Source organism: Harpia harpyja, chromosome 2, assembly GCF_026419915.1.
Source record: "Harpia harpyja isolate bHarHar1 chromosome 2, bHarHar1 primary haplotype, whole genome shotgun sequence".
Taxonomy (NCBI): Eukaryota; Metazoa; Chordata; class Aves; order Accipitriformes; family Accipitridae; genus Harpia; species Harpia harpyja.
The window spans coordinates 12367058-12391711 of record NC_068941.1 but is presented as its reverse complement, the minus strand read 5'-3'; the positions used below and the strand labels follow the sequence as shown (position 1 = coordinate 12391711).

The 24654-nt window shown below is 38.8% G+C and overlaps 1 long non-coding RNA gene across 2 annotated transcripts in view; it reads right to left on the bottom strand.

The window, feature by feature from the left end:
- Positions 1-12627: 12627 nt before the first annotated feature.
- LOC128152378 (uncharacterized) overlaps positions 12628-24654 on the bottom strand; it is a 38162-nt gene continuing 26135 nt past the window's right edge. For both annotated transcript variants that reach the window (XR_008238641.1, XR_008238642.1), the window contains 3 exons: positions 21768-21807; positions 19203-19281; positions 12628-13090 (listed from right to left, as the gene is read on the bottom strand). This is a non-coding gene — a long non-coding RNA (uncharacterized LOC128152378). The remainder of the gene's footprint in view (positions 13091-19202; positions 19282-21767; positions 21808-24654) is intronic.

Here is a 24654-nt window from a genome sequence, read left to right as displayed (position 1 = left end):
TAAGACAGCTTTATCTCTCTCTCCTGTCAGATTGGCATTAAGATGGCTATCTTCATAATGCTGTGGAATAATTGTGGAATTAAAGATTAACTTTCTGTTTTCCTTCACAGAATCTTACTTTTCCAACTCATCAGGAGGAGGGCACTAGTAGATACAACTTTACATTTTAAATGTGCTATTAACAATGAGAAAAAACTCCAAATTCCTAAATATTAAAGTAGGTTCCCTTTGTTCAGCTTTCTCATTGTACTCCCAGAATTACTTGGCTTCTTTGTTTAGCAAATGTTTCTAAACAATGTTTTATCAAGTATTTTTGTGTCCCAAATAAGAAATGCACCACTAGAGACAGGTTGTTACCCTGAAATTAGGAGATCTATTCGGGTAAGCTCCATTTCTGTGTTTATATACAAGTTTTTTTTCTTATAACTGACAAAACAGTAAGAATGTCAAGTTAGCTACTGACAGACACAGCTGCTTTTTTCTTCCTGGTGCTATCACTTTTTATGATAAGTTTTGCATTACTTTTGCATTTTGACATAATAAACTAGTGCCTAAAAGCTTCCTCCTTCAGCCACTATCAAACTAAGTGCTGAATGGATCAATAAATATATAATATTAAATCTTGAGCACTCATCTTCAAAATTCTTTGCAAAAAGTTTAATTCTTATAATTTCCTTTTTTCAGATGAAGAAGAGTTATAATATGAAAATTGAATCAGGGGCAGCACAGAACAAAAGCTAGTATAAGTATGCTACATGTGCAATGATTTACTCTTTGCATCCTTCGGTCTTTGAGCAGAAAGGGGCAAACCTAGTTTTGCTGAGTCAATAGCAATCATTTCATCTATGCGCACACAGGGGAGAAGGGCATATGACACAACTTATTCTCTCTATATTCTGGCCTGTGATGTTCATGGTCTCCTTAGGCTGCCTCCACATTGGTTCCTGCTGTCCAATGTCCCTATTTTTCTTCCATGTCTTTCTTAATGACCTGCTTAGGCACTAGTGATTTTCCAGGGTCATCAAAACTGTCAATCACTCTGAAAACTACAAAGGAAAAGAGACAGCAAGAATATGTTTTCAAATAATCTGATTTTGGATGTCATTCTAGGACATGCAGAGAATTGGTGGACACAAACTCAGAGTTGTTGGTAGTGCTTTGTGAGCATACAGAACACGCATGAGCCATCAAATGACTGGGTAAGGTCAAACACAGTGCTTACCTCTAAGAAGTGGTAAACTATCCTTCCTGATGAAAATACTGATCAGAAGGTAAAAAGGGGTGTAAAAATCCCCAGAAAATTATCAATTGATCAAAATGGATCAACTCAGTATAGTTCTGAAGGGTTTTTTGCCTGTTGACATCACTCAATAGTTTTAGTCACTTGTTTTTAAAAGCAGAGAAGTGCAAATACTACCTTTTATGTAATAGCTTAAAACATGTTAGGGAACTCTCCTAAAAGATAGGACTGAGAACTAGAAATCTCTCACATCCTGCAGGAACAGTCGAACTTCTCAGCTATCTTACTAGATCGGGGTAAATCTGTCTCTCTTGCTAACATTATTAATATGGCATACAAAGTAGAAAAGATTTATGCCAAAGAGTGAGCACACCACACTATCTTGGTGCAAAGACAGTGGTAAAACAGGATATGAAAGCACAGAGGAAATTGTAGCTGGTGAGAAAAGTGTGTCTGAAAAACTTACAGATCTAGAAGAGTACTAAAAAAAACCAATAATAAATCTAGGTTTTTATATGGTAGAGCATCACCTGCTCCAGCAGATAGTTTAAGATTATAAAGTCCCAAGCACCACCAAGCTTTGCTCTTACAATACCGCATGTATTTCTGATCTGCCCAGGACAATCCCTTTAAAATATCATTAACATCAACATGGCGGGAGGGGAGAGGAAGGAAAAAAAAAGTAGCACCTTGTTGGCTTCATAAGCTTTAGCGACTATTAACATCTCAAATTTGGATTCCCCAGAGTTAGGACAACTCTTGGTATAAATTACTAAGTTTTTAGATTATAATATAAATAGTAGCTTTACTAATTTATTTTGGTCTGTATGTCTCCATAACGTATGAAGTCCAACGGGCATGCTTCTGTCTAAAACTCAGTTATGTTCTTCTCACAGTTTATTTACAAAAGTCCCAAAGAACAAAAGCACATTCTGTGCACTAGCCTGGAGGAAGTTAAAAAAAAAAATAAATTAAAGCCTGAAGAGAAGAGACAGTCCTGAAGGGCGCCTTACGCTGATTTCATAACAGCAACCCAAATTATTGTTAACTTCTACAGTCTAGAGCAAAAAAAGTAGGCAAGACAAGAGACTGCTAAACACTAAAGCACTATACAGGCCCTCCAAATTACATGTGTATGGGGGGGGGGGTCCAGTGAAAGAATATTTTTGTAGTTTGTAAATTTACTTCTTATTCTGGAAGCTTTCAGAGAAATTATTTTCAAGCAAGCTAAAGCTGGGCCAAATAAAAGCTGATGCTTTCTTTCAATCGCCTGCTCCACAAGAAAAACACCTCACCGAGCATCACAAGAGTCAGTGACTTACACTGATTTTTATAAGTACTTTACTTTTGGTTTTGGGTTTTTTTTTAATATAGCTAAGACTTAAGTCCTCCCACGACAGTCAGCAGTCCCAGTAGCTCTCATTTTACTTTAAATTAACGGAGCAGAACGCTTAAAAGGAGGGCAGGGAAGCAGGGCCGACCCGCTCTTCCCGCCCGGCGGGAAAACCGAGCCCGCCGTGGGGGCGGCGGGAGGCCGCTGAGGCGGAGGGGAGGGAGAGGCGGCTCTGCCCGCACCGTCGCGACACCCGCCCGAACAGAAGTTGCCTCTAACGACGTAAAACGTGAGGAAAAAAAAACCCCAAAATTAAAAAAAAAAAACAAAACACCACACCTTTTCCCCCCACAGCCGGTGGCACAAAGCAGGCAGCACCTCAGCGTCGGGATGAGGTTCTACCTGCACGCCCGCCCACGGCGACCCTTCTGTCTCCTCCGACGTGCTCTCAGGCCCGGGCAAGCGCCGAGCGGGAATGGGCTTCGCCCCTCGCCGGCGTCGCCCGCCGCCGAGGGTACCTGGGCGCCAACGCGGCACCGGCCGCTGGCGGCTCCGCTAACGGCCGCGGCAACGGGGCGGCGGGGAAGGGGCACGGCGGCTGGGCGGGCAGGTCCCCGTCACGCCTCGCCACGGCCCAGCTGAGGAAAGCAGAACGACACGAAGCCCTTTGAACCGGCTGAGGGGAGAGGAAAGCGCCGTTGCTACCGTAACCACCTCCGGTTTGTCGCTGCCGCCCTTTGCAAAGTTAAAGGGTGGGCTCCTGCCCTCCCCTCGCGTCGGGCCTGCGCCGTGCCCCCCGTCCCCGGCGGGGTCCGGCCTCCCCGGCCTTGGCCCTGATCCGGCCGGAGCAAAAGCTGTGCTCGTCTGAGGTAAAAAAAAGACCCCCTGGCAAACAGGTTTCCCTTGTGTTTGAATACGAACTTTCAAACGGAAGGAGAGCAAGATGTCTAGTTTCTCACCACTGGAAAACCATTCTCTTTTTTTCTTTCCAGTGGCTTGCATATTCAGTCCGGTAACAGCCTGATCCACACCGAGGAGGCACAGCTGCTTATGTGCGAGAAGCACTTCAGAAGTGCTGCGTGAGTGTCTTTTTAGCAGAGATGGGAAAAGAAAGAAAAAAACAAAAGGTCTGTAACATCAGCCGTAGAGGAATGGTGCAAAAATTTTAGCCCTTACACGCTGTTTTAGGTATTTTCTATTCCTGTAAGAGATGTAACTTCCGTGTGTCGTCTCACTTGACAGTTATGGGAATTTATTAATCGCAAGCCAGATAACCCATTTCATTTTCCCTTCTTTGGTTACCAAACCCACAGCCAGACAAGAGACAGCAGTAAGTTTCTCTGGCCAGGTTTACTGGCGATCAATCTCCGTTGTTACTGTAGCTTGCCTGGTTGTAATGCTCAGCAGGGAGCATGTGTTCCTACATGCTTTCTGAAATATTAATACACAAAATTGTACTGAGGTTTCTGATAGCAGCAGATTGGCTTCTCTGCGGTTTTCTGATTAGAGGTGTATCGGTGATTCCGAGAAGCCAGTGGCGCCGAAATGGGTTAAACCTAATAAGGTTTTGAAAGCTGATAGCATAATTTAAGACGGCTCGGAGTCACAAAGCTACAGACCTGGCTGACCCCAGCAAATTACAGTGTTTGTTAATGTTCTGTTATAGACATCTTCTAGTCAACCAAAAGCAGATATATTAAGTGAAAAATTGACTTGTGGTTCACAAAGATAGGCTAGCCTTTCTGCCTTGTTTTTGACAGTTGGTCGACTTAGATGTAAAGGAGGGGCATCATGGCTTCTGTTTTTACCAGGGCTCTTGGGAATGCAACCTTCAAAAACATTAACTTCAGCTTCCAACTAAAGAAACATAATTGCCTTAAAATCTTTATCATCATAATCTTACACAATATGTGCCCCTTGGGAAATCTAAAAACAATTTAAGGAATGGAAGGCGTGGGAAAAATCCTTTTACTTTGAGTATGATGATTATAGTCTATAAGCTTTAGAATCAGTGCAACTGGAATATAAAGAAAGAGTGATTAAAAAAAGCACTAAAATTTATATTGTGCTTTCAGAACCAACATTAATTAAATGAAGTGGTGGCCAACTCACAGTGTTTTAAACTGAATCTTCTTACTAAATGTTTAATGACAATAAGTTGGCTTAGGAACATTTCTTCCAGTCTTTCGAGGAGGGTTTTACTGAAATTCTGTTTCCAACCAGGACAAGCTGACAGCTTTAAGAATCCAGTAACTGAACAGGGAAAAGGGATTTTCATCGTTACTAAGTCTAAATTAATGCAAACAATGAACAGAGGTAACAGTCTCATGACTCCTTATAATCTTGTTATGCTCTGAAGAAGGCATCTGAATTCCCATGCCTCCCCTATTCAGTAATGAAAACGCTTTCGTAGGCCAACACGAACGGGAACAGCAGTCAGCAGATGAAAAGACTGGGCAAAATAGGAATAAAGGCGCAAGATGTCAATGGTGCAGACCTCAGGTTATGTGTTAGCTGACGTTCTTGAGACAGAAACTGTAAGGCCTCTTCTACTCAAAGACTATGGCATCAGCTGCACCATTTATTTACTGTTCGCTGAAGTTCAGTTTATAACTTCTATTACAAAACAATAGTCTGAGTCCAGGCAAGGCCGAACACTCCATTTTGGTAGCTTTTCAGGCCCGAGAACCTTGCAGTCCTGACAGACCTGTCTGAGGAAGCTAATCCCTCACAGCAGAGGCAACATTGTCAGGGAGAAAAGTGGGTACTGGCCAAAGTCACTTGCGTTCTCCAAGCGTGCTGTCTCTGCCCTCCCTCCCTACTGCTGCACGGACTGACTGGATGGTCCCAGTATTAGAGAGGAACCAGAGTTCACAGGGAAGGGGGGAGGTGCGTTCAACACTGTCTTGGGAAATGTGGGGAGCCAGAGGCCACCAGCCACTGCCTGGACTGCTAATGAGTTTAAAATGTGCACTGTTGCTGTGTGACATGATAATCTCTCAATATGTCTTCCCTCAATATGTTGCTCCAGAGGCAATTAATTCAGATGTAAAATTCTCTTCATTAAATAACCTTCTGATATGCCCCTTTTAGGAAATAAGAATTAAAGTACAGTAAGCAATGTGAGTAGCCTGTGATGATCACAGAGACAGAATTTGAGTGTAAACTGGGATTAAAATCTGGCAGTTTCCGACTGTCAGTGCTGTGCATGCAGAGAGCCCACCTGCTTTAAAAAAATGAAAAATACTCTGCAGTCTACAAAAATAGCATACTTAGTGAGATTTTTACACCCATTTGCTTTAAAGTTTAAGCACTTGCCTGAATTCACTGCATTCATCTTCTATGCCAATGACTACAGTGTCACTGCTGTCAGTGCTGCCTCAAGGCCCAATTCCTTCAATGATCAAAATACTTTTTTCTCTGACAGTGCTTCTGGGGACATCATAAAGGTGCCACAATTAGCCTCAGTAGGGAGGCTTTCAGCTTAGCTCTTAAAGTGGCCTCTCGTTCCAAGGTAAATTTCAGGGGACAGGAAGCTGGCCCACTGGAGGCAGTATAAACACTCTCATAGACTTCAGAGAGACCTGGAAAATCAATTGTCTTTAATTTCGTTACTACTCTGTATAAAAGTTAAAAAACAAACCAAAAAAAATTTCTGAATAATCCATAATTTATCCCATTAATATGTGGGAAGGGATCTGCCTCTGTGTTATCTGTGTTTAGAGAGTCCTCCAATTCCAAAAGCTAAGATACAAGTGTCAAGAACACATTATTTTCAGAAAAAAATAAAGGCACTAAAAAAACCACCCATGCTACCAGTAAAAACTGAGCACTGCTAATTTGTTATTGCATGAAGATTTACAGAAAAAATAACCAATTACATCGAAAACCTTGGAATCAAACTACTGTTATTAAATCATCCTAATTTTCATATAATGATAAGTTTCAGTAGCAGGTCCACTTCTGAGAATGTAAAAACAGCAGGATAATGCCACAATAAAAGATGAGAATCATGTGTTGACACACTCTTCAATGACTGACTTCTCACTCCTCCCGGTTGCAAATTGTTGACTGAGCAGTGAGAGTAAAAAACTAATTGCCTTTGTCTTCTTGAAGCCTTAATTCTGCAAAGTATTCTTCATCCATTTTTCAAAATGTTTTTCTCTCTTCTCATACTACTGATGGATAAATTAAGACTGCCCTGTTGGTGATGGCAGCTCAGAATTTAGCACCACTTTGAGACAATGCAATACATTTCAGTGACTATCAAATGAAGTATAAAACCTTAAATCAAATTAAAGAGAAGTTGTGTGGTTAAAGCTGTAAAAGCTTATTTTGTGTGAAATAAATTTAGAGGTTTATATATAAACCAGTTGGTTTTATCTATTCCTGCCTAAAAATATGCACTGTCAGTGTATGACTATAGATTTTTACTCCCAATTCATAACCACAAGGGACTCTCTACAGATCTAGTACTGTGAGCTATAATAATGGCAGCTCTGGTGATGAAAAAAGCACCACCACCACCACCACCAAAAAATGGCTAGGCTGTTTCCCAAGAACTTTAAGGGAGTATGATAAAACAAGTCCCATGCCATTCCTCTTAAGGCTTAGTATCAGATTACATCAGGATTTTTTTTTCTTTTTATCTTCATAAAAAATCACAGCCTAACAGGGAAATCATGAATCAATGATACCTAGAAAGATAATGTAAGTGAATTAACACTTCAAGGAGAGGATAGCCTGCTGGTGTAATCCTGAATTCCAGAATACCTGAATGCCACCTGTGTAATCTGCACGAATTAGATGGTTCTGCCTTCAGATGTAATTCCTGCCTCATGGTAAAGTTTTCACTTGAGAGAGACCTAAGTTCAATAACTTCATGTATTTTTACATGAAGTAGACATTGTGTGAGTAGATAAGGTATCATTCAAACAAGGACTAGGTATCAAGACAACTCTTACTAGTTACACAGCCAAGCCAACGTTGGTAATCTTTGCTTGACAAGTCTTGAATTGTTTAAGTAAAATGGAATAACTTCAGCAAAAATAAAGGCAGGATGCTTCCCTCTGTGCTGTAGCTCAGCATAATTAGGATTCTCTGGACAGGTGGGATAGACAGGATTAAGAGGTATCAGGCAGAGGAATGATGTGAATCCAGCTCTTGCATTTGGAGACGGTTTCAGCATTAGGGTACAATAGAAAAAGCACCTCCACTCAGTGATGAGTTAACAGAAGGACAGCTGTTGTAGTTATGGTCCGAGAACCTGTGGTAAACTGAGATCTTCAGATCAGGTCAACTAATTATTTCTGCTAAAAATATAGTATTGCAAGGTCTGGCAGCAACGCTGAAGGGTTTCCAGGAAGCAGAATCTTGCAGCTACCTGCATACATCCCCACAATGGCTGAATATGTCTCTCTTAAAATATGAGTTTAAAGCACTTTCTCATAACTTTTGAAGGTGCCTATCTGCTGTAGAAAAAAGGGAAAAATTAGATTAGGAACTGAAGATTTCCTTAGGCATCTTTCTAAGAGAATAGACACATCTTGTTTAAGGTGAACAGATAATGTATTTTATTTTCATGGGGGAAAGAAGAGAAAGAAAATAGATTTGTTGAGTGAAGTTTACCATTTTCTTCACAAACATAAAGACAGGGATGAATATATTGACATTTCTTTGGTTTTCAAGAAGTGCAAAATTTTCATAAAGCATAGAAATGATTAGAAAATATTTAGCAAAACCTTTTTTATCATTCCTTTCCTCTTCATCCTTCTATGGCTGAACTTTACAAAGAGCATGGCTGTTTCTTCTACTGCAATAGGAGCTCCTATCAGCGCATGATTAGTTTAGCCAAAGAAAAAAAGAAATGGAAACGCATATAGTTCAATAAAAAGCATAAAGACTTGCACATGCAGCAGATGATACTCCCTAAATGGGCTGCGAAGAAAAGTAGACTGTGAATTTTAATCTGTAAGTATAAACAGTTTTAGAAAGGTTCACTAAAGGGTATGCTTGTATTGCAAATGACAGTACAGATCAAAATAATGGGATCTCTCCTGTTGCCAGAAAGAGCTGCAATGAACTGATTGGAATTTCACTTTGAGGTCACCTCTGGTCTCAGTTGTCTTCCTTAGTATGTGTATTATTCTATAACTACTGGGATGCTAGTGACAATATCCCATCAGTATTGCAAAATTCCCAGTGCAATCTCTGCTTGATGTCTGAAAATATGTGCATTCATTGACAGGGAAAAATATTTTAAAGCATACTAGATTTATATAGCACCCTTTAACCTAAAGGATTTCAATAAGTTTCTGAAACTACGTGCCTTTAGCAGACTTAAAATATAAATCACCGCTGGGATGGTTTGCAACAGCTCAAGGAGCATGCAAAACAGTAGCCAACAGCTTGCTTGGTCATATATGGGGATAGTAGTAGCAGTTTATTTAGATTAAATATTTTTTACAATATCTTTACAAATTTTTTACTGCAATTCCACAAAAAGTGCAGTAAAAGTTTTCCTATCCATGTTAAAGAAACAAGTTTATTATTTCTTCCCGTAAGAACTCCAAGTTATTTATATGGTATTCAATTAATTTACCTTTGAAGGATGAAAGCGACAGTCAGGTTTGTCTGAATGAGGATCCAGAGTTCCAGAAAGTCTGGAGATAAGATGTAGTGTTCAGTTGTATGGATGCAATTCTACTGTATTAAATTAACTTCTCTCAATATACTAATGTAAGAACAATGTCAATATCATTCTTACAATCTTATCAATCCCAGTTCCTTTAAGCTAGCTGTTTAGTTCTCTGATGACTCTTATTCCTGCTCTTTTTATTGTCAGCTACAAAGATGTCACCATCTTCAGTTCTGTGGAGTAGTACCCAAATTGTAAATGATCTGGTTAAGGATGCTTTATCCTAATTCAAAAAGCAGCTGTACATAATAGAACTGTCCAATATTGATCAACTTTTAAGTTACCATTATATTACTGATATTATTACTGCAGATACTAATTGAAAGCTAAATAGTGAGATCTGTGAGTTAAAAGGTCAGAAATTCAAAGTTAACACTAGAATAGCACTTTTAAATAGACATCAAGTACTGAAAAAAAATGAAAATAAAAGTAGTACTCTGGATGAAAGGACTGAATTTAAGTATCCTTTAGATATTGCTATGAATTAAGCTCATCATTAGAATTAAGGTCACACTTAACTGTTTTGCTACATTAGACTGAAATCTTTTGGTGTTTAAGTGTGGCTTTGCCTGTCCCTCAGCTAAAGCCAGAAAATAGCCCTATTTCTTTATAAAGAGCATTTTAAGCAATCCTCGTCCTAGCATTTAGGCACAATAATGCACAGCTTTAAAAGCATATAATTATACTACTTGAGTGGAATTACCTGGTTAGCAATGAATTTAACTTTTTTTTTTTTTAATTTAAAACCTTCACCATAGAATTGTATATTACAAGTGAAAAAATGAAAATTTTAGAGGCATAAAAAAGATCAGTCATCCTCTACTGATCTGCAAAATGTATGGTTTGAAATACTCATTTTAGAATCCAGCACTGGGCTTCTCCTTTGCTGCAAACCAAAGCCAGCATTATAACCGGACATGGTTCAATAAATTACCTTTAATGCTGTTACTCAAATTTGCTGAGTCCAGATTACCAAAATGGATAGTAAAATTTGTATATAGGCTTGATCAGAAGCTGGTCTAACCACCAACAAACATGAAAAAAAAGTCTGCAGAGAGCACGGATTGGCCCCAAACATTTAACTCATAGAAACCGCAGATGATAAAAACAAATACTTCCTAGTAGTGGCAGATGGTAAAATGAGGGACAGTGGCCACAAGTTTCGTCTTGCAATGTTTAGGCTCGGTATTAGGAAAACCTTTACTAGGAGAGTGATACAGCCCCCCCGAAAAAAAAGCTGTGGAGACCACATTGCCCCCAACAGCTGTGGGCTTCCTATCCCTGGAGTTTTCCAAAACTGAGCTAGACAAAGCTACAGCTGTCCCTTCCCACACCTCGATCCTTCTCTGAAATCTACATAGGACTGAACATCCTAAGATTTCTGCTTTAGTGGATCACATCCTGTGATCCTAACACGTGGCTCTCCTTATCAAATGGCCAACCCCTTCTGATGGCCAGGATGGTAGAAGAAACTCATGTCCCCAAGCGATTCCTCAGATGACTGGTTCCAGCAGAGGACAGAGAAAACGAGGAAGAGAAGCAAGTCAAGCTACTGTTGTGGTGAGTGGAGGTCTAAAAGGTACAGCATTCACTTCTCTGTGCCTCCTCGCCAAGAGTTATTTCACAGAGCTGAAGCCAAGCAACCAGCCAGCCTGCTTTCTCCTCTGGATGATGACAGGATGACATTGAGTAGCACTAAGAGGTCTAGCCACTTTCAAAATCACACATTACCGATTTCCCAGCAGGTGATCCCCTGCGTCCTCCTGGAGAACATTTACACTCTACTTGTAAGTAACAGAAGTTACCACAAATCTGAAAAAGAGCAAAATTAACTCTTGTTAAAGTTCAGATAAATGGAAGCACTATTGACAAGCAGCTGCTAACAGGTAATGGTGACTGCATGGCACAGTGGGCTCTTTGATAATTAATCCAGTATGTTTTCCTTTCTACATGATACACTTTGAAAGCAAATGAATGTAAGTGATAAATTTAGTATTTTTAATGGACTGTGTTGTTAGAGATAACTGAGAGTCACTGACAGGTGAAGCTATGAAGTTATGGAGTACTTGTATGCTAATACATACAGCACAATATAATAGCTAAATCACCAACTTTGTAACGAGTCAAGGACTCTGAAGTGAGGGTCAGACTCTGAATAGATAGAACAGGTATAGCAAGAACAAAACCTTAATCCTTAAACTTTGTGTAGTGTTGCCCAGCGCTAAGGCTCTGGGCCGCCTTCTTATAGGAGACGAATTTTAAAGTAAAGAAATTTCTCTTGTTGCCAAGAAAACTGAAAATAATGTTGCAAAATCAGTAAGGTTGGCTTAAGGAAATGAAAAGGAGTAGAATTGATTTGTTCACTAGTTATCAGAAAGAAAATTTTCTCTCACCCAGTTTATGTTAAGATAGTAAGGGCCTGCCAAAACGTTCAGATGAAACACAGAAATCCTGGATATACAATTCTATGATATACATTATAAATTTGCCCACACTATTAATTTTGTTGCCAGGTATTCACATCTCTGCATTTTACATCTCCCAGCTTTTGCCAATCCACAAAGAAGAACTTTTTTTAAAAAGGGCTGGATTGCAAACTCTATTTAGTGTTGTAGATTTAACCTCAGTAGTTTAGATAGATTAAAAGTCTGACTCTTACAGCCAAAACAAAGCAGGGGAATATTTTAGCCCTTTACAGAAAGCACTAAACCATTTTACTAAAATCAATGCTAGAGGATACACTACCAAGTTTTTGGTTTTATATCTCTTCCCTCCCCCATTCCCTTGAGAGTACTATACTGAATAGTTTACTATCTTGCTGGAGTACAATACTGTAATAGTAATATGTCAAAGCGATGTTTTCAAGCACAGTAATGCTGGGATTTTATATCAGACCACAGGTTTCAGAATAATCAATGTATATTTATAATGACTTAATTACAGTGATGAGGTATGTCTCTGCTGCCATGAGGAAAACTGAAAGGAAGAATATAGTTTCAATTATATATAGCATAACCCAAGCTGAGTGCAGTTTTGCAAAAGTTTGCTATTAGCAAAACCCATTTTACCTCAGTGAAAATAGCTTTTTCAATAAGAGACTCTGGAGACATATGATGCATGACAACAGGCTTAGGAACTGAACTTGTTGAAGGAATCATCTCACCTGAAGCAACGATCAAGGCTTTAACTAATTGCAATGTGGTTGAAACACTTACTTGGAGTATCAGAAAAAGCTAGTTCAAATCTTTCTGATACACTGCTACAACTTGAACCTCATACTTTGGTTTTAAGTTATGGCAGACCTAAAAAAAAGTGATGGCAAACTTCTAGTCTTAGACTGTAATATTGATACCCCTTCTGAAATTCTTTACAGATGCTTTCTGAAGTAGAAAAACAGTGTCACACTTGAAAAATAGCCTTGCTTGTTTCTTTTCTTAGTTTATTAACAACATACCACAACAAGAGAGACAACAAAGTTAAATGAATTTCTGTTGTTTACTCAGGTGATTGTAACTTTGAGGTCCACAACTTTTATCTGTGACAACCTGAAGTTTGGTAGCAAAGGAAGTGTTCAGAAAAGATGTTTTGTATGGATGCAGTTATCCATATCACTCAGCTGCCTTAACCTATTTAGAAGTTAATGGAACAGATGAGGAAAAGAAAAAAGGTGTGTATTTTATTTTTCTTGATGGTAGTCCTGTAAGAAAGGAGGTCCAAAGATTTCTCAGTATTCCAACGTGTGACTTTTGGTTGCTATCCAGTTCTATGTTAGGAAGTTTAGCTTGTACACAATGCAAATTAGAGGTCTGTAGAAAGAATCCTTTAAGACAGAAAAGAAAAAAGAAAGGATCATGATGCTTTTCATGGCACTTGAGCAATTAGTCCACGGTTAACCTATGTAACGCAGGCAGCAGTTCTGGACAGTGAGCTGTCTCCTTCTGCACAAGGCTGTCAACCATTCATCTCCTCCTAGATACCACTTTCCGTGTGCAGACAGAGTACTCAAATAACACTGTACTCAATTAAGAGTGCCAAAAACACTTCCCTGCAATGTGGGTGTATTGGTTTGGGTGGCAAGGTTTTGCTAGCGGGGGGCTACAGGGGTGGCTTCTGTGAGAAGCTGCGAGAAGCTGCCCTCATGTCCAATGGAGCCAATGCCAGCTGGCTCCAAGACAGACCCGCCGCTGGCCAAGGCCGAGCCCATCAGTGACGGTGGTAGTGCCTCTGGGATAACAGATTTAAGAAGGGGGAAAAAATTGCACAAGAAAACTGCAGCCAGGAGAGAGAAGTGAGAGTATGTGAGAGAAACAGCCCTGCAGACACCCAGGTCAGTGAAGAAGGAGGGGGAGGAGGTGCTCCAGGCGCCGGAGCAGAGATTCCCCTGCAGCCATGGTGAGGCAGGCTGTCCCCCTGCAGCCCAGGGAGGTCCACGGGGGAGCAGATATCCACCTGCAGCCTGGGGAGGACCCCACGCCGGAGCAGGTGGGTGCCCAAAGGAGGCTGTGACCCCATGGGAACCCCACGCTGGAGCAGGCTCCTGGCAGGACCTGTGGTCCCATGGAGAGAGGAGCTCACGCTGGAGAAGGTTTTCTGGCAGGACTTGTGACCCTGCAGGGGTCCCATGCTGGAGCCCTCTGTGCCTGAAGGACTGCAGCCCGTGGAAGAGACCCACGCTGGAGCAGTTCGTGAAGAACAGCAGCCCGTGGGAAGGACCCACGTTGGAGAAGTTCATGGAGGACTGTCTCCTGTGGGAGGGACCCCACGCTGGAGCAGGGTACGAGTGAGGAGTCTTCCTCCTGAGGACGAAGGAGCGACAGAGACAACGTGTGATGAACTGACCCCAACCCCCATTCCCTGTGCCACTGGCGGGGAGGAGGTAGAGGAAATTGGGAGTAAAGTTAAGCCCGGGAAGAAGGGAGGGGTGAGGGGAAGGTGTTTTTATCCTACTCCTATTTGATTGGTAGTAAACTGATTTCCCCAAGTCGAGTCTGTTTTGCCTGTGACGGTAACTGGTGAGTGATCTCTCCCTGTCCTTATCTCGACCCACAAGCCTTTCATCATATTTTCTCTGCTGTGTCCAGCTGAAGGGGGCAGTGATAGAGCAGCTTGGTGGGCACCTGGCATCCAGGCAGGGTCAACCCACCACAGTGGGAGATACTGTTTCAAAGCAATCTGCCTGACTGATGTGTAGCCGGGACTTGAGTATCATTTTCCAATATCCCTAAGGAGTGCTCTGCAGTACAGTGGCTGTCCTGGAGGGGTTGTCTGTCATTTTTAAAATCAAGTTTGATTAATTGATTATAAAGCCAGACAAGGCTATGTTGACCATGGAGACTGACTTCCTATGTAATATTCTTTAGGGAAGTTCCCTGATAATTTCAGCAGAAGACAGTAAAGCAAATCTCATTCTGATATAAATAATTACATATTCATTGAGTAAGTGTGTAGGGAGGGCCACTCTAGAGAGCAGTCAGTAGGGCAGTTTAGCAACAGAGTCAAATACCACTGCCAAATTGCCTATTTTTTTGTCAACATTTTTGTTTTCTAAGAATACCAAGGTGGTTTTGTATTATTATTCTTCTTGCCAGAAACAGCCAGTATAAATATCTTAGAAAACTACCCTACTCACATATCCCTTCACTCCTTTCTTCTAAAGGTTGGACTCTTACATAGATCTACATTAACATAATGTTAAGAATTTCACTAAAACATGAACACCAGTAAGATGTAGTAGTGAACTAAATGTGTAAAGCAAACATTTTACCTTGATGTGCAAATGTGACTGTCACATTAAAAAATGTGACTGTCAAAGATCTGAGAAAGAAGGAGGCCCAAAACTAGGCTGTCTCTGGAATTGGTCTGTAAACATCTGTATCATAATGATTTTTCTCCTTTTTTATTTCTTTTTTTCCTGCCACTTATGTTACAGCCATCCTAGAGTTTGAAAGAGAACTGTGCATTTTATCCACCCTCTTCTTATTTCCAGCTTACCAGTCTTTCATTATTTCAATAATACCACTCCTGCTAAAAGGAGGGACCCAAGTTCTCCCACTAAATTGAAGAAGAAATAAAACTGGCCTGTTGCAGGGTATGTTACATGACTTTTGAAAATGGTACCCAGTCTGCTTTAAAACACATGTTGCCCCTTGCTTGTTCTGTTTCCTTTCCATTTATAAAACTGTTGGAAAAAAGTTTTTTATTCCCTATATTTTAGATTGACGGAAAGAGATTTCAGCCACATTTTTAAGAACCAGTTTGCTTTGACAAACTGAAATACTCCTGAAGTTAAAAAAAAAAAAAAAGATTAATTTATTAAGTTAATAGGATTATAATTGAATAACTTTTATCACCTTTATGAAATAGCAATAACCTGAAGTTCTTTTTTCTCTTTAAACAGAGATGACCAAAACAGAGAGTTAATAAAAATAAATATTACGTAAGATTGGTTCACCTTCTTCGTTCTGATTTTCCTACCTGAATATCACCAACCTTGAACTCTGATCAACCACTGTTTAAAATATATGAAAACTTCATGCTTTAAAGTTTCTACTTACTGTGCGGTGAAGTAATCAAACAACAGTTCTACCTGCTTTCAAATTTGCAGTAGCTTATTATCACTTCTCTGTTCAGGATGCTGAAGGTTCTCGAAAAGGAGATAAATATTCAGTCCAATAGCTGTTAATGCTAGCCTGAAGCTTTGAAAACTCAGGTAATTCTATACTTTGCTGGAGACTTGCTGTGTGGGTTTTTTTCATCTGGTAGAGAAAAAAAAAAAGAAAAGATTAGCACGTGAATCTAAGCTTGTTTGATACTTGATACACTTAAAGCTTCAGAAATATACTGGGAAAAATTGTATGGTAGGCATAATGTTATATACAGATTTGAAATGTGTGGTTTAGGATTAATTTTCTTTCCTCTAAGGATTTGTATCACTTCTCTATTTAGGATACAGTATGTTCTTGAAAAGAAGACAAATGTTTGGTCCAATAGTTATAGTGCTAGCCTGAAGCTTTGAAATCTCAGATAATTCCATGCTTTGCTGTAGACTTACTGTTTAACCTTGGAGAAGTCATTTTGTCTATTGCAATTCTGCATCTGTAAAGTGAAAATAATAGTAGTATTTCTCTTATCAGTGGGGTGTTGTAAGGGGTGCAGTTTTCACAGAGACGAAAACTACATCAGTGTCGTTAAGTACCTTTAGAATGATAGATCATTTTTAATTAGCAAAGACATTCTGGACATATACTGAAAAAGGAGGGTGACTTTATCATTGCTGAATTTGTCAGCCTTGAATGGAGGCAGCACAAGTCCAGCTAACAGTGTGGCACCTGAAAAATGAAAGGAGCAATGTGATTCATGGAAGCCCCAGAATGATGCATGCATATTGACATACGATGCAAATCAGTAAGGCAATAAATACTGATGTCACACAAAGAGCATCGGAACAAACAAATATAGCTTCAGTATTATGGAACCTTATCACAACCCTCTTTTCTCATGTTAATGCATTTTGCACGTAGCAGAAATTATACTTCTGAGAAGAGCCACTTTTCTGTGTTCTCTAAAGATTATTCCTTTACTCAGTGTTGAATCATGCATATCCCTTCCTGAAATCATTTTAATCTTCCCTCTCAAGCTCAGCTGCATTGAAATGTGTATTCTGTATGAATGCTGCTTGGCTGCAGCAATTACTCCATTTTGATTAGAGATGTGCTTATGAGAGCTCCACAAACTAAAGTCCATTCTAAATAGAATTCACTTTTGATACAGACCTGTCTCTTCCTATGAGACAAGTCTCCTGAGATTTCTGACATCTTTTACCACTGGTGAGCTAGATACAGAGAACGGCTTTTTTGATTCTAGATCTAACTGAAGGGGGGAAAGAGAGAGAGGAAAAAAACGTTCCAAACCTTTATCATCTACTGAAAAATAAAGGTCAGAAAGTAAAGATTTATTCTGGGACTGTTTCTCCTAATGAACATGATCAGGAATGATGAATATGAATTCTGTGCTGTGAGAAATATGAAGTAAAGATAGTATACAAGCATTTAAAGACCCCATTGAACAAAACGTCCTACAATAAGTAAGGAAAAGAACTGGTTCAAGCAACATGCAGGAAGTAGAGGGAAGTCTCTCCTTCCTGACAAAATTTTCCAGATTATCAACTTCATTTTCCTGGCACTGCAGCAAGGTTCCTTTTGTGTATATAATCATCTAAACAGCATAGAACAACACAATTTGGTTCCATCTTTCTTTCCTTCTCATATTTTTTGATCAGAAATGAGAAGCATGAGATTTAGAATATAAAATCAAATGTGAGGGAATCCTGCTCCTTAGAAAAAGAGCCAAAAGGAGACATGGAGTGAATAAGCAGCAAGTTATAAAAGGATAATGTGAAGATTTTTACTGCTTATGTGCTTCTTTAAATGATCTCTACCTGTTGCAAAAAAAAAGGGGGGGGGGCAATCTACTTCACATCAGGAAGGAATGACATAAACAAGGAACAGGTGTGCTATTTTGTTTTTACATATCCTTTAATTTCTCTCTTTTGCTGATACTGTCAGGTAGTGTCTAACAAGCTGATAAATCTGAAGGAAACTGATAAAGCAAAAGAGATCACTAAATTAGAATTACACAAATGAAGCATAGTGTTATTTTCGTATGTTCTTGCAAAGAAAATATGCTTTTACTGTGGTGCTTGTTGTGATCAGTGACCTTTCTCTACTGTCCAGTCATAAAGCATTTGATAGACAGGTTTCATTTGCAGGAATGTTCTCACAGAGGCAGAGCTGAGTATACTTGCTCAAAAAGACTTGTTGAATGGTTCATATTGCAGATCTCTCTGTCATAATTCAAATTTTTCCCAAAACAAATTCTCAAAAAACATGTTAGTGAATAAATGCTAAGTAGAAAATAACCTCTTTTGTTTAGAATGAAAATAGTAAGATGAGTTATGTAAAAAATACTACAAAGCACATACAGGGATAAACAAGTTTCCCATATGATTAACATTTCTCCACACAAACAGTATCTCAAACAAAAATCAATTACAAACAAATGCACATGAAAAATCAAAACCAATTCACAAATAATTTGCAAGCAGTCAAAAAGACTAAATTCATGGAATAAACTGATCACTAGTAATAGCCTATCTCTAATTTAGAATGACACCAGCTGTCAGCAATTTGCTGAGAATTTAGATTTTGGTGTGGAAACTCTTTTCACTTCATCCATCACAGTCTGACATGAAAGGGTTGGAAGATAAAGGGACAAAAAGTAAATAAATTCTGCTTGTTGCCCAAGGCAAGATTTAGTTTGTTACTCAGCTTGTTGCACTATGCTTCGCTTTTAATGAACTTTTTAATGAAATCCACTTATTTGATTATTTTTTTTTATTCTGTGAAAGAACAAAACCATGTTTGTATGCCTCTGACCTCAAGAAGTCTCAGTATGAATGAAATGTGAAGAATGAGACTGCCATGTTTGCTGAGATCTTGCAACATATTGTTAATTTAGAGGTTAAGGTGGCTCTCGACATGTTTGTCTCTGATCTCCATCAAGACTAAATGAAGAAACAATTAGTATTCTCTTGATTATCAATAAATGAAACCAAAGAAACTGTTGTCCAAAGACTAAACAAAAAGGGGAAAAAAAAAAAAAAAAAAGACCAGTATTGATTTAGTTGCCATTGTGTGAAAGAGTCAAAAGACAACACAAACCACAAGCGGAAAAATGTGAAACCTCAAAAAAACACGTGCTGTGACACGGGGAGAATCACAAAAAGAGTGGGAGGTTTCAGAGAAATCTCCACCTCCTGTAAATAACCCAATCAGTCAACTTTGTCTGATTGCTCAGGTAAGATTAGGTAAGAGAATTTTGGAGAGTATTTTCACAAGTAAACCTTGAAGTTGGGGAAGGAGGGAGTAACCAACCTTCACAAAACTGCTTCCATTTGGCCAGTCGTCCTGATGGTGGCACTCTTCACTCTTAGATCCATTCACTCACTCACACCTGCCACATAAAGAACAATGAATAGGACTGATTTAACGTTCAGAAATAGGTAATTTAAAGAATAGCTTCCCCCATTTTTTACATGCCTAGCTCAAAAAAACAGCTGTATAAATGTGCTATTTTAAAAAACAATGAATTTTAATAATGACAGAGCGAAATCGTGTCATTCCAATCTCAAACATTCTCTAAGCTAAAAGGACCTCTCTTCACTTTCTCTATATTTTTCTCCTCCCACTGTGAATGGCTTAGAGAACTATTTTTCCTACTCAGTGCTTTTATTTTATTTTTTCACTCTCCTTTTCATCAAACTAAAATGTTTCTGCACTATTCACGAATTCAGCAGCAGCCCAGGAGTGGGCGTAGGGTGTTGTTTTGCTACTGTTTCTCCTGCTGGGCCCCCCACTCAACTAGAGAGTATAATCACATTTTAGAATTTAAGGGGCTTTAAGTTGGGGGGGGGGTGTGTGGAGGGGGGGTTGTTGTTGTTGTTGGAAGGATTTTGTGTGGGGTTTTTTGTGGGTGGAACATGCTGGTTGTGGTGGTGGTGTGGTGTGTACTTTACACCTACGCCTGGAGGAAGAAATGTTCTGAACATGATAGGGTTTTACCCATTCTTGCATTGCTACATTAATACCTTTCCACATTAGGTCGAAACTACATCTGGTATATATGGGTCTGGAAGTCAAAAATCTGTGAACAGTTTGAAGGATAGCCCCAAATTACTGTCAGAAGATTGGAAACTGCATGTTTCTATGTACATGTTTCCATTTACATGGTGGAAATGAGTATGTTGAAATTTACATATATATTGGAATTTCTCAGAGAAATTAATCCCATTCTCAGACAGCAGTTCAGTTCATTCCTCTACAAACCCTTGTGCAGATCAGCCAAACAATTTGTCTTGTCAAATGATTCAGATTAAACAGATATAACCAGCCCAAGTATGACTAGACATGTATTTGAGAAATATAAATAAAACTGATAGGTTCTTCCCCTTCCCTTCTCTTCCCTTCCCTCTTCTTTTCCTCTATCATAGCATTAATAAAAGGGGAAAAGTAGAGTAGTTTGTAGCCTAACTGACAGCAGTGAGCTAGTGAAAAGATGTTGCCTTTATTTGATAACAGTATTCAACAGCCTCCCTCAGGTTTAAAGAATGGTTGTGCTAGCTGTACAAACAAGGAGAAAGCAAAAGCAAACCTTGGTCTCCAGCAGGCTTATAGTCTTAAAAGGTGGAATAGATGGATAGGTAAGAAATACAGCTACAGTGTTGAAGTAAATAAAGAAAGGGAAGAACTGATATAACCATTAATTATATGTTGTTGGGATTTTTTCACTTAAAGTTAGAGAGAGGGTAATGGAGAGTTTAATTAGAAAAAAGAAATAAGAAAAGGAAGGCAATTACTGTTACAGCCCATCACTTCCCTCAACATGATTAACAGCTAGAATTTTGTAGGCCTTAGGGCAGAGTTGAGTCTTGAGGAAGTATTTGAAAGAGATATCATTTTTATAGATCACATCAGGAAAAAAATTCACACTTTTAAGTCATATCCTGCATGGATAATACAGTCAAAGAAAAATGACAGTATTAGAGATATTTATCAGTTGGAACAGTATTACATCTGTGAATACTGTTGCCAGTAAATTTGGTATCTGCAACCTTAGGGAATATAGGATATTTATGATAAAAACTGGTGAAAGGTAAAGGCAGCTGAATTTTAGCAAGTGCAAGTAACGATTGTGTTACATATTCTAAGATGAACAACTAGCATGGGAACAAAGCCAATTAAGCAAGATGATTTGGAAAAAAAAATAGCTCACAGGATTAAAAATTAGAGAAGTTAAGTATACTAAAGGAGCAGAGAACATGTTACGGTATCAGAAATCAGCCACTGAAGTGAGGGAGGTAAATTTCAGTTCACAGAAAGGAAAGCATGAAGGACAAATTCAAGACAAGGTGGGGTAGATGTCACAGCTGAGATGGTAAAAAAGAGAAAAGAGACTGAACGGCCCATCTATGTTTTCTTTAGCATCAGAGAAGTTTCTTAAGTCTCAGGTTAGCGACAGAAAGAACTCGTACTGATGAAGTCTGTACAGAGACATGAAAACATGAGGCTTAAAGCTGAAGGAAGGCTATGAAACAGTAAAGTATGTTAATCACCACAAAGCATTGTGCTCTCCCTATGTGGTAGAACACTGCAGAATAGGTGAAAATCCAGCAAGGATTACTCAAAGTTTGTGAAAGATAGGAGTGTGTTTGGTTAGCTTGTTTAATTTTTCCCTTCAATTTTTTTTTTCTTTTCTTTCGAGACTGAGGCAGATTATTCACTATCTGTCCTGATGTCATGAATGTACCTTTGTGGAAGGCATTCATTGTACATCCTCTTAGAAGGGCTGCATGCTGTGTTACTGGAAATAAGTTATTGCTCCTTTTAGAGACACAAAATGAGCTGCTAGACTGATTTCTGATGATGCATAATGGGTCTTACATGGCTTCCTAATGAAAGGCAGGGTTCCTTCTTCCACTCACTGGTAGATGGCAAAAGGACAAAGGTAAACTATATCCCGGTTGTTACAGGCTTGGTCTAACGTGTCAAATAGATTTTTTAAGTTTTCTTTGCAACACTTTTCATTGCTTTACATGTGTTAAAATAATGGATGTTAATAACAGTATACATTGTTAGTATTTCCTCATCTACATGTTATTTGAACAAATGATGATTATTTTAGCTGTCCTTGATGTGCTTAAGAACAACACAATGACCTTCTTTAAAACAATTCCTATGCAGTACTCTAAATACAGTTTTAAATAGATGTACAGAGAACAGCCATTTCCTCATATCCAGAAACTAATAACACTGCTGCCATCCTCTGCTTTTCATTTATGTACACTCATCTTACACTCCTGCACATCTCTCCCTATGTCTGCCTGGGCATGTTTTTGAAGAATAAAAATGGAAAAGTCTGTAATCAGTATTAAATATTAGTTAATTGCCTAGAAGCAGGTAACAACGTGTGTGTGTGTGTGGCCAGTTGCAGAAATGATGTAATTGTCTAGGAAGCTGATAACATACAAGGCAGCTAGAGATTGCTTTCATATTCCCTTGATGGTATCCAGCTGTACTATTTGCAAAACTCCTATTGTGTTTGCATTTGTGTGTGTGTGTGTGTGTGTGTGTATGCACAGCTGCTTAGCGAAGAATGCAGACTGTTATGTATATATAAAAAAGAGTAATCTAATCTCACTTCAGAAGATGTTTCTTCATCTTGCTAAACAAGAATATAATTCACCAGTCTTGGCAGAGCTGTTTCAAGATATCCTAGAATGGCATAACAGACTCGTGAGAAAACATAACCAAGATCTGGAGTCCAGAAGCATATAAAATAGTGTGCACAGTACCTGTCTCTGCTGTGCTCTGTTGAATTTCCTGACTCCCTTATTTACCCGAGAACTGTAATTGTACACACACACACAGAGACACACTGGCTGTCCTCCCCGTTTATCTCGGAAGCTGAAAGAGAACTATTGATGTGCAATACCTTATCATAAGAAAATGATAAAGAATATCTCACTTTTGGCTGAAATATATCCTCGTGAAAACTATCCTGCCTTAGTTCAACCTGATCTCTGCAAAAGATTACCCGTGAGAGATTTCTAGTGTCAATACAACTTAAAGTGCACACGAAGGTGCAATTTTTGTGGGAGAAATGTAAAGTTCTTTTTTTTTTTTTTTTTTTTTAAATTTTTAGTCTGGGTTCAGTAGCAGATGGAAACGGTGATTGCTGATACATAGTTACTCACCTTTCCAGTAGATGGTAGTACAGATGTGCTTAAAAGAATATTACATTTGGGACTGGAACAAACAGTATGTAGACATTTTCAAATACTGAATAAGGAGGAATTTTTAGCTGTATCAGTTCTTAAAACTAAGTCATGTGAAACTGCCATTGGGAAAAAATGAACATCGGGACCTTTTTTTATTCTAGCCACTGATCTTTAGCAAGCTACTGAAAATTTGATAGAAAACTTGGTTGAAATGCAAATACTCGGAACTGAAAGACAGGGATCTCTATAAGCCATTGACACTCCTATTTGTGTAGTGTGATATAATCTCAGTGGTGGTGCATGATAGTCCCACTGAATGCAAAAGCCTATGGCTGTATTAGTCTGTATTATAAGCTGCATGTATTCATTTTTTTAACCAGGCTTGACTTAGCTATATTGGTAGAAACAGATAAAAATCCTTTGTGTGACCAGCTTTACAGATTTTTCCCTCACAGATTTGTTACGCCAGTATGTGCTGTGTTATCAGCAGTAACTAAACATGCATGTGATAACAAATGCAGTTCATTAATGTTCTAAATATAATAAAAAAATATAAGCCATATAAGTTGCAGAAATTTCTTAGAATAACAATTTAACTTGTAAGTTTTCTAAGGTTTTCATTTTTTTTACATTATTATAACTCTTTAACAAAATATAACAGAAGAATCACTGAAGGAAAGGAAGAGGAATGGATTACAATTTACCTGATAACCAAAAGTCAGAATTTGTTGAAGCCACTTTAAATATGACATAAATGTAAAAAAACAGGTGTCAAAAAATTGCCAGTTATTTAGCACATGAATTTATAAATTTTTCCTGACAGGGAATATAAACGTATGGTCTATTAATACCTACAGAGTATTTTCCTAAATCACATCTATACATAAGTTCCTTGGGATTTGTTTGCCATTATGGTTGCTACTAGTTCATTTCAGAGTTATGTACATGTTACTAGATACACTAAAGCTTGCTTGGAATAAATCTCCATGAACTTTCTGAACACTGATTACCAGCAACAGCTGATGTTAGTCAATATTGCAGTCATATTACCTTTGAAGCCCTACAGCATTAACATAAAACCCTAATTAAGGATATATATAAATATAAGACTTGCAGGAGAGATAGGAAGGAGTATAAAAACATTAATTATCTGTTTTATTAGTGTTGTCTGATATATTGTAATGATTGCCACTGAGGAGACTCCTATGCGGCATTTACACCTGAGGGAAAAGCCAGTGATTCATTTTAAATGACACACTCAAAAAATAAAGATTGGTAGCAAGGCAGAAGGGGAGTAATTATGTGGAAGACCATGGATGCTGCTCCCATAATCTGTTTCCAGCAAAAATAGTAGAGATATGGCAATAAGAGCAACTACCTTCTGGATGATGTCAAAAGAGAAATTGTCTTGACAAATGAGGGAGATTTTAAATGGGAGTTTTCTCTGACCTACAATAGAAGGAAAGGTTATGCTAATATGTTAAGGCACAGGCCTTTACTAATGGCTGAGCCGTAGACAAGGCAGTATAGCTCAAGACAAGAGTCAGGCT